Source organism: Gavialis gangeticus, unplaced genomic scaffold (assembly GCF_001723915.1).
Source record: "Gavialis gangeticus isolate Ggan-Ray unplaced genomic scaffold, GavGan_comp1, whole genome shotgun sequence".
Taxonomy (NCBI): domain Eukaryota; kingdom Metazoa; phylum Chordata; order Crocodylia; family Gavialidae; genus Gavialis; species Gavialis gangeticus.
Genome location: NW_017729022.1, coordinates 71,545,426 through 71,556,086, shown reverse-complemented (window position 1 = coordinate 71,556,086; position 10,661 = coordinate 71,545,426).

The window sequence follows — 10,661 nt, the reverse complement described above, 5'->3', positions numbered from 1 at the left end:
ATGTGTAAGGCAGACTCAGAAATTCCCTTCCCCTGTCCCCCCCCCCACACACACACACTCCCAAAAAGAGAGGGGGGGGGGAAACCCCACACAATTTTACTGAAGATAGGAAAGGGCAAAGCAGGATTGGGGTAAATCTCATTACATCTGCTCTAATCGCTTAGCAACACAAAGCCTTTTCTTGTATTAGTATGGAGAGCCATTCAGAGCACCCTGACAAGCAGTATTCAGTTAGCATTAGTAAACTCCATAAATCAGGGACTTCTATTGGTCGCGGTATAAGTTTTAAAGCTACACAGGGCTATCGGGTGGGGCGGGGGGGGGAGACTCAAATGCAGATGGAGGTCCCTTTTTAATGCTAGAAAGTGAGTTATTAGCAAATACATCTCATCTCAGCTTTCTTCCTTTCTCTCGAAAGAATGACTGGCAACAAATAAGTTGTAACCTTTGAAATACGTGGCCAAAAACATGCCACACAACAGCTCCTTGTGTTGCAGTTCTTAAGATGAGAAAGAGAGGGTGTGTCCCCAACCAACTGAACAGCTGGGTTTTGTTTTTCCCTGTGCATCCCGGCAGCGAACAAATTGGATCCTGTCTTAGGTAAGAGTGTGGTATCAGCTACCCGGGTCCTCTCTTAGGCTAGAAGCGGTAAACCCTCCTCGCTTGTAAATCCTGCAGTTCTTCCCCCTTGTCCTCAGGGCCATAACTGACTGGCTAAAAAAAACTCCTGGGATCTTTCCTGACACTGCAAAGGTCAAGTTTGGAAGACCCTAACTTCCAAAAGTCCACATTTCCTCTGGAGCCCTGCCCCAGCGTCCACTGGGACCTGGGCCGGGCCCAAGAGTCTGTTGCGAGGCTCCACACGGGTCACAGGCCCTGGGCCGCCGCATCTCCGCTTCACACAATAGAGGGCTCCAGGCAGGGCCAGCCCAGGAGCTCCCCTTGGCTCGTTTATGTCATCTTGTAGGCACCACCATATGGATCCGCGCTCCCCCTTTCACTTCCATCAGCAGAGCGATTCCTACTATTCATTTCCAGCCCATTCACTGCATCCTGGGGTAAGAGCAAGGGCAGAGAATTCCCTGGTTACGGACATCGACTCCGGCCTCATTCACACAATGACGTGGAGCCACCATCCCGGGCAAACTACAGCGACGTGAGAAGCTACACATGCCATACATGTACATAGCCAGGCACAAATGTGCGTGTGTATTATCACATACAGACATACACATACTTTTGCCTGGCTATGCATATATATTATTTAGATATACATATTCATATCCATAGGCAGATGGAAAAAAAAGACGTGTGGGTGGGCGGGGATATATTTTTGAAGCTTTTCACTTATCTGCAGTTTGCCAGAGATCGTGGCTCCACGTCATTGTGTTTTATATATGTGTGTATGTGTGCATGTACATATACATCTATATATATATGGATACACACATACATACATATAATACATGCATACATATGTGTGTTATATGTACATGTATGTGCATATATATCTAGATATAGATATATAATGTTATCTCTTGAATTATGTGTTTTATATCTATCTCGCATACATGCATACATATGTGTGTTATATGTATATGTATGTGCATATATATCTAGATATAGATATATAATGTTATCTCTTGAATTATGTGTTTTATATCTATCTCGCATACATGCATACATATGTGTGTTATATGTATATGTATGTGCATATATATCTAGATATACATATATAATGTTATCTCTTGAATTATGCGTTTTATATCTAGGTAGATAGATAGATTGTATGTGTGTGTATCGATCTATCTAGATAGCTAGATAGAGATCTATACACACACAATTTATAACACATTATTGAAGAGATAACATCACACACACATATATACATATATAGATATAGATATATATAGGACGTCTCATTATATAATGTGTATTCTCTTGAATAATGTGTTGATATTAAATATACACATCATTCAAGAGAACACTGAATTCTATAATTAATATAAACGCATTATTCAAGGGAATACATTATAGAATGAGGTTTCTTCTATATACAGGAAGTGAGAGAAGAAGAAGAAGCCTCTGCTATTCCCCTGCCCCGTAAACTTCAGCAGCCCGTGCCCCAAACAGCTTGCACACGAGCGGGAAGGGGATGCCTCCCCCTTTCCGAGCGCTGTAGCCGAAGCGCTCCCCTTCCCTGCGGCCCCAGCCCGGCCCCGCAGCCCTCTCCACCTGCGCGCAGCTCTCGGCGGGGGCGGGGGCGAAGGAAAAGCGAGAGAGGACTCCTCCCCGCGATGCAGGTTGAAGTTATATTCTGCCTTTTGTATGCAAGATTAGATTGATACAAAAGAGGTTTTGTAGGTTAATGGCAGGAAGCGAGTTGTCCTCCCCAGCCCAGAGAGCGCGCAGCGCGTGTCAGGCTTAATGATTTATTCAAGCGGGCCTGGCCCGGCGCTGATTGGCTGCAGGCATGCGTCCACTGTCAGGTGCGCGCGCCTCGGCCCCGCGCCGCACAAGCCCTGCCATGAAGATCTCGGCGCTCGCTTACCTGATGGGGGAGGGGGCGGCTGTGTTTTAGGGAGAGCAGGATTTTTTCATTCTGCAGGATTTTTTTTTTTTTTTTTTGCACAACTTTTTGCATTTTTTTTTTTTGAAGAATGCAAAAACTAAAAAATAAAAAGAGCGAGATGGTAACCAGAGCGGGAGTTTGCAGAGCGCGCTCCGCCGGCTGTTATCAGCGCCTGCAGGGCACTGCCGTGCGGGCTCGTAAAATGAGTCAGTTTGAAAGGGGGGGGATCTCTGCTTGGGGCTTTTCTGGTTTATTTCTTTATTGATTTCCTTGGCGGGCCGGGCGGGAAGAAGAGGACACCAATGAAGCCGGGGGGCAGGTGATGCCGGGTATGTTGAAAAGTGCAGCGCGCCCCGTCCCCGCCGGGACAGCCAGCCTCCCGGCCTGCCGCACGGAAATCGCTCGCACGATTTGCGCCGGCGGGAGCTTGCTTCGTTTCCCTCTTTCTTTCTCTTTTAGAAAGTGCCTTACCCCCCACCGCGCCTTTGCTGCTGCTTTCCACCCATCCTATTCAGACCCGCAAGCGGGCGACCGCAAACAGAGGTGAGCCTAGCTCGTCTCTCCGCGCCCGGGGATGACTCTCCCCCGTGTCCAGCTCAACTGCACAGCTCTCTCTGAGCAGGGAAAACAGTTTCCCTCCATTGTCCGAGTGCCAGCCCCGCCTCTGTGCAGAGGGAGCCGGGCTAGCCCTCTGATCACACTCAAAGGTTAGTTAAAAGACCCCCCCCCACCACCACCAAAAAAAAAAAAAAAAAAAAACAGCTGAAAATCTTCATGAATAATGCTGTTCCCCTTAGCTCAGTGTAGTGCAAGGGCACATTTCAATGCCGGGGCATTTTGTTATGCTGCTCGCCTAAGTCAGGATTTCACAGAAAAGGCAGAGAAGAAAAGCTTCAACAATTAGGGGTTGCCTGTCAGAAAACATTAACGCCTTCCTCTCCCGGCCTGTCAAGCCTTGCTGAAAATAAGAACTGCCATAGCAAATCGCACCTCCACCCTGTAAAGATCTGGGGGAGGGATGGCGATTTATATGGATGGATAGATAGATACATGCACGCACACAGGCATACTGTTTAGGGGCAATGCAGTTCAGCTGCTGAGACCAAAATCCACCTCAGACACAAGCAGGAAGAAAAACTAAGTAAACCTACATTAAACAAAAAGCCACCGGGTCTGTTTTTTTCCCCTTCTTTCTTTCTCTCTGTTTCACGCTCGTCCACAGATTCTGATTTCTTTACAGGCCAGTCCAATTTATAAGCATTAGCATTTCCTAATTTAAAGCCTGCTCCACTCCCCATTACTCCCTAAAAGCCCAAGTGGCATTCCCATCGCATGTGCCACACCAGATTTCAGACTATTTTTTCCCCTTGTTTCTTAAAGCCCTAAATAGTATTTCCCACTCTCTGTCCCTCACATTTATTTCTAAATCAGTTTCAAGATCATGAGAGCTAAACAAGTAAGGGGCAGATCCTGAACAGGTATAAATTGGTTTAAGCCGATTAAGCTAAGCCAATTTATACCAATAAACACAAACATGGAGGCATGGGTTTCTCTAAATCAGTTGTTCTCAACCTTTTTCAGACTCAAGGTACTGCTCTGAAAATGCCAGCTCTTAGTTTTCACTCATTTTTGACTAAAGAAAAATAATAGAACAATTCATCTGTTGCAAAAAACCATCAGCATGACTGTAATAGGACAGACTGTTTTTAACACTGTGGATTCCCATTTGAAATCCCTGGGTTTCTCTTTTGAGAAACATATACGTGTTTCTACACTTAACAATGCTAATATTATGCAACACCCCAAAGCACCCTTAAAAGGACCTCATAGCACCCCAGAGTGCTGGGGTACCCTGATTGAGAATCACTGGTGTAAACAGTAGACTATCCCATCACAGTGGCTTCATATATTGTAAAATCACCCAGATGCTCACATTAGCAGAAATCTCGACACTGATGTTACTAGCCAAGACACTATTTTTTCCAAGTGTGTTAATCACAAGGTATCCAGGTTGTAGCCGTATTGGTCTAGAGGCAAAAGGAATCCAAACTCGTGGAAGAGGTGTTATCTTTTATTAGACCAACTAGATATTTGCAAACAAATCATTTCTTTTATTTGCAAGCTTTCGGGCACACACACCCTTCATCAGGCATACAAGAGCTCAGAGACTGTAAAAGTTCTCCTAGACAGAAATGAAAATTCATATTTCACAGGAGAACTGAAGGTGTGGTAAAGACTCCTGTTCGGAATTTTTACAAGAAGGAAGTGTTTTACTACCTGATATGCTAACACCAGGCTCCTGCCATTGTTGGAGCGAATTTGCATCTCACAGAGCACAGAGAGGCACAGATACCTCCCCACAAAAGAAAATCCTGCCCAGAAGAGCTTTCCATTCTTCTGTGAAATATTAAACATCATAACCTGAAGGAAATATGCTTCAACATCTTGCTTGCCACCAGACACCTTCAAGATAAAAAGACTTTTCCAACCATTCTCTGTGCCTAACCTGGACAAAATTAACAGTTCCAAACATGAGACTTTACCACAACTTCAACTCTCCTGTGAAATATAAATTTTCATTTCTACTTAGGAGAACTTTCCAATCTCTGCTCTCTCCTATTCCTGATGAAGGAGGGGGTGTGTCCAAAGGCTTGCAAATAAATAAAATAATCTGTTTGCAAATATCTAGTTTGTCTAATAAAATATATCACCTCTTCCGTGAGTTTTGATTCCTAAACCACAAGGGGACTTTATGTCTTTTCTTATTGTAGCTGCAGGATCAAATCAACTTTTGGATTCCATTCTTCAAGGAACATTGTTTCCCCTATAAAAAAAAAGAAAACCTTCACAGATGCTTGTATTTTATGTCAATGGGTTCAAACACTGATTCACAATAGGCCTACTAGTGTTTCTGAGAGGTCACTGAAGTACACATAAAGAGTGGGATCTTGTAATGATGATAAACAAGCAGCTGACAGAAAAATGTGGCCTTTCCTCAAATTGTGATAAAATGTATCAGAATTAGGAGTATAGAGATAATAACTCAAGCAATAGGAAAAACAAAAGGCCATGCCTTTAAGGTATGGGTTAAGTGGAGTGTGGATTCATGTTGTCCCAGGAAAAGAGTGAGTAATCTTCAGCCAGCCACAATCAATCCTTTTAGGGCTTCTTGTTGTGATCTGCTCCCCTTATTAAAGAGAAACCAGGAATGTCACTTACCCTTTTCGGGGCCTCCCTTAGCCCAGGGCATAAAAAGGAGCATATCTGTACTTCCCTGAGCAAAAGGACTTCCATTGCGTATGGTCCTTGTACAAGACAGTGTGACAAAAGTGGGTGGAGAAAGTTCCTTGTGCCTTTTTTGGTCCTTCCCCTCTAGGCTCATGCAAAGATTAGACACAATTCAGACACCAGTTCATAGCATTAAGGCTACACAGCACCTTTACAGATAAAAGGGAGCAACAGCAGATGAAAACGTAACTGGATATAACCAAGGGAGCAGGAAGGACGGTCCATTGAGCAAGACTAAGGATATCTGGGTGTAACTAGGTTCCTCAGATTGCGCAGGTGACCTTGGCCAAGTCATAACTTTCCAGTGCCTTAAGTCCCCAGAGGTAAGAATGCTACCTCCCAAGGGTATGGCAATACTGTCGTGTCGAGGGAGATACAAATACTAGCTAGAAAGAGGGAGAAGGGACTCTGCACCATGCAATTGATCTGGTCTTCTCTATGGTGGAAAAGAAAGAACCCTGTGGGAGCAGCTCTGGCACTTTATTAACCCAGCAAATTTCCTGGCAAATAGGAAATCCATAATGCAGTTCACTTCACTCAGTCCTGTTCTGAATCTTCTCCTCTCATAAGGAGATGAGCTCATCTCCCTTTGAAGCACCCAAACAACTGGCCAGATCTAGCTGGAAATGTCAGCATGGACACTGCTAAGAGCTCAGTTCCATTGAAAGCATGGCCTATTGGGCCCTATTCTTCCATTGCCAGTTAATCTGTTTTTAAACCAAGTGGCTATGGTAGTTTGCTAGCTATTGTTAATTAATGACAACAGGTTGTTGCTGTTTATTTTATAAACTGCAAATGGAGACTTTCCAATAGCACTGAAAAAAGAAAGATTAGAGTCACTGAGACTGTTGCTGTCTCCTTTATGGGCTTAGTCCAATTTTGTGAAATAGAAAGTTGCCTTGTAAAAAAATGACTTCCCTTGAAACTATATCCCAAACTGATTTTGTCCCTAATGCATGTAAACACATTTAAAAAACAACCCTGGTGATCACCTTTGAGATGGCATTTGGATATATTTCACCCCTCTCCTCTACACTTCTCTCTCTCCCACTTGGTGCAGTAGATCCAAGCTGTGAACCCTTTTAATTTGCACTGACTGCACAGGGAAATCTATGTTACTTTAGAGCAGGAAAGGAAAAAGCCCCATATTGGTAAAGTGTGAAATGCAGTTTTGATTGAAAAGGGAAGCCATTTCGACAGGATTATACCGTGACAGCGTAGATTAAAACCCTGCCATATGGTCTAGATAGGCTTGCTTTTACTTTCAGGTAACAATGCATTGCTAATTAAGTGGTGATGACATTTCTAAATTAAAAAATAAAGCCACCTGTATGTGAAATAAAGACAGTCAAAGAAGAAAAGACATTCAGCAGTGTTAATAATGCTGGAAATCAACTCTCTTTATCTTTGTGGTTTGCTTTGAATAGAAAATGGAATTTGTTTAATTTGTTATCAAGTAAACAACAATTCACGTGTGCTCTTTTAGAAATGAATTTAGCGCTCCTGAAAGGCTCCTAACAGGGCTGGAAAGCAAAGTCCTGTATTATCTGCAGAATAAACATGGTACAGACAGCAGCAGTGAAAGGCTCCCCACACTGCCCCTGCAAAGGTACTGCCATTATGAAATGGAAAGTTCATTTTGTTTCTCATTCAGCAAAGCACCCACACCAACGGGTAGACAATGACATGTAAGCGTGGTCTTACGTGCTTTGCTGAATTATCATCTTCATCTCTGGTGTCTCTGATAACTCTGCAGGGAATATAACTAGCAGATACCAAAATAAGATCAACACCTTTTTCCTCATTTGCCACTGAGTAACCATCAGTCACAAATTCAATCTGCTGGCACAAGGGTAAAAGACTGTCAACTATCTAGGCCCCTGGCATGAAACACATTCTTTGAAGATGTTTTTATAAGTGTTTTACTGACTTTCCTAACAGAATCCAGCCATTTATTTGTTTCACTCCATGTGGACAGACTAATATTTGCAACCAAGAGGCCCTGGACAGACTTAGAAAATGGAACAAGAAGCTGGTTATGTAACCTAGTTTTTAGCTTGACTGTATGTACATTACACTGTTTTTCATACCTGAGGCTATGAATCCCAGTACCTCTGGGATTTGCACTGTTTTGTATCATTTGCCTTAAACAATGCAGTAAAACGAAGGTGAATCCCTGCCTTGCCTCTAAAATGTCCTGCATTTCAAGGGAGGTCACTCATTTTAATCACCAAGTTTCACACAACTTTGGTATGTTCTCACTTTTACAGATGAAAATTATTTAATATAAAGACTGAGTGCTGAGGTTCTAGAAGCAGCCATTTATACTCCCAAATCCCAGAACACTTTCAGTTTTTGTGTAAGTAACCAACCCCTTGATTTTGACCCTTTGTCATACACTGGGTACATCTACACATTCACTTTACTGTGGAATTGACTACTTAGCTCCACAGTGAAACATCACTGTCTACACGTGTGCTGGTATTAGGGTGCAGTAAATTAATTAACCTTACCATAGGAGAGTGCTGTAGGGGGTACAGTACTCCTCTATGGCAGAGTAATTACATGCTCTGAAATGCATGTAGACAGTGACAGGGGCTGGCTGGGGCATGAGGGTGCTAAAGCGTGGGACAGCTTTACCCCAGCTCATACTGCTGTGGTCCTGCGTGCATGTGCAGACGCTGGACCTGGGAGTAGCTGACTCTGGTGTGGACTGCACCACAGTTTATCACATTGCCTTAATGGTACATGTCGATGCACTCATTGTGACTTACTTTAGGGCCTTGCCTGGCTGACAGATATTTTCAGAACCAGCTTCCAGGCCAATCCCAGCTGTGTCTCTCTCCATCCAGGTATTCGGGTACCTACATTCAGTTGCATCTGAGCACATGTCTGGGTGTGGAAGGGATTAGGAAAGGCAATGAAAGAGGCACATTGGTGGTGAATGCATCCAATTTATCCTGCAAAGCAACAAGGAAGATGACTGTAAATGCTGCAAGGGTGCTACCTCACCCTACATCTATGAAGAAACACTTAGTGTTTGGACCTGCAACCTCTCCCTATGTTCCTGGATGCAGTTAGAGCTGCAGTGGGTGAAAGCCATATCAGCTGCAGAGGACAGAATGGCAATACCACAGGCAGTCATGCCAGAGTCTGCTGAGCAGAACTGCAACAGGCAGATATGTGCCACCAAAGTACCAAATAATTGTTGGGAAGCAGAATGGGAGAATATGAAAACAACAGTGCTAGGCAGATACCGCTCCTCCAAAACTGCAGGAGTTAAAAGCCATGATGGATCACATGCAGTTCCATCCACTGCCTACTGAGCCCCTGCCACCAAACAGCTCACCATGCTCTCAGATCTCTCTGCAGACTCTCTTTCTCCCTGTGTCATTGTGTGTACTGGCAACTACACTATACTTGAGAGTAATGGGAAAAATTATTCACACACACCACAGTGAGTTAACAGTCAAGTTTCTCTGTGCCTCCATTCACATACCCTTTTCCTCATGTTGTTTGCATGAATGCAGCATGTGGGACAGGGGGTTGCACACATATTCATGATGAAACCCATATTCATTTTGTGACCAATTGATTTACAAGAGAAGTTTTAGTTAAAAAAAAAGTAATCCTACATAGTTTCTTTACCAAAGGACACCATAATCTGCCGCTAGCAAAAAGGTCTGGCTGTGATGACGATACATCTGTGGTGGGTATGCATGTAAGAAGCATCTCTTGATGCCTCCACACAGTTAAACCTGCTTTTTTGGCACACCACTTATGCCTACCACTGCTACCTCTTGTTTGCTCTGTGTGTGGAACTGCTGCTGACCAGTAAAGGCAGTTATAAATAGAACAATGTTTAATTAACACAACAGTAGGACAGACTTGTTGAAATGTTCCCCAGACTGCAAGCAAAATCCCTGACAAGGAAGCTATTATGGGAACATTAATGAATCCTTCTTAGCTGGGACTGCTCATGTACACCTACGCTGCAGCTACTAATTTTATTTGTGAAAATGATATTGGTGAATGGTGCTGGGTGACAATAAATTGAAGACCAGTAAATTGAATACAAATTCTTAGTAGAGATGTGGAATGTTTTATGCAGGTTATAACACAGTGCTTAACAACAACAGGGCACCCTTGGGACTGAAGTCCTATAACCCTAAGTCAGACCCAGCACTTATATAGTTTATGTAAGAGAGGCAAGGAGCCCTATCCAAGAGGCAATTAAATAAGCTAAACATGCATGTAGTTACACATGTTATTACAGAAACTATACATATACATGTGCTTTGCAATGGCTTTGCATGAGTGTAACAAGAGAAAATTAAAATCAGATACCTAAGTAATCCAGGGATCCTGGTTTTCTCGGATTTAAAAAAATCCCCAATTTTCAGTTAAAAAAAAGGAACCCCAAATCCACATTTTTCTGTGATTTAAATGAAACACCACTAATATATATATATCACATATATATAGTGATGTTTCATTTTAATCATGGAAAAGATGTGGATTTGAGGTTATTTTTTTTAAAACTGAAAATAGAGGATTTTTTTAAATCAGAGAAAACCAGGACCCTGGTGATCAGGGGCGTGCAAAGCAGGCCTTATTTGATACACATTTGGATTCGGTCCAAATCAGGGACAGTGATTCGATTTGTTGATTCAGATCACTGTCCCTGATTCCATTCGGTCGAATCCGAATCTGAAGATTAAATGCTGATTTGGCCATAGACACCGCTTTTAAAGTTTTTTCTACATACATTGAGGAAGCAAGCATGGCTTGTGACTGCTGT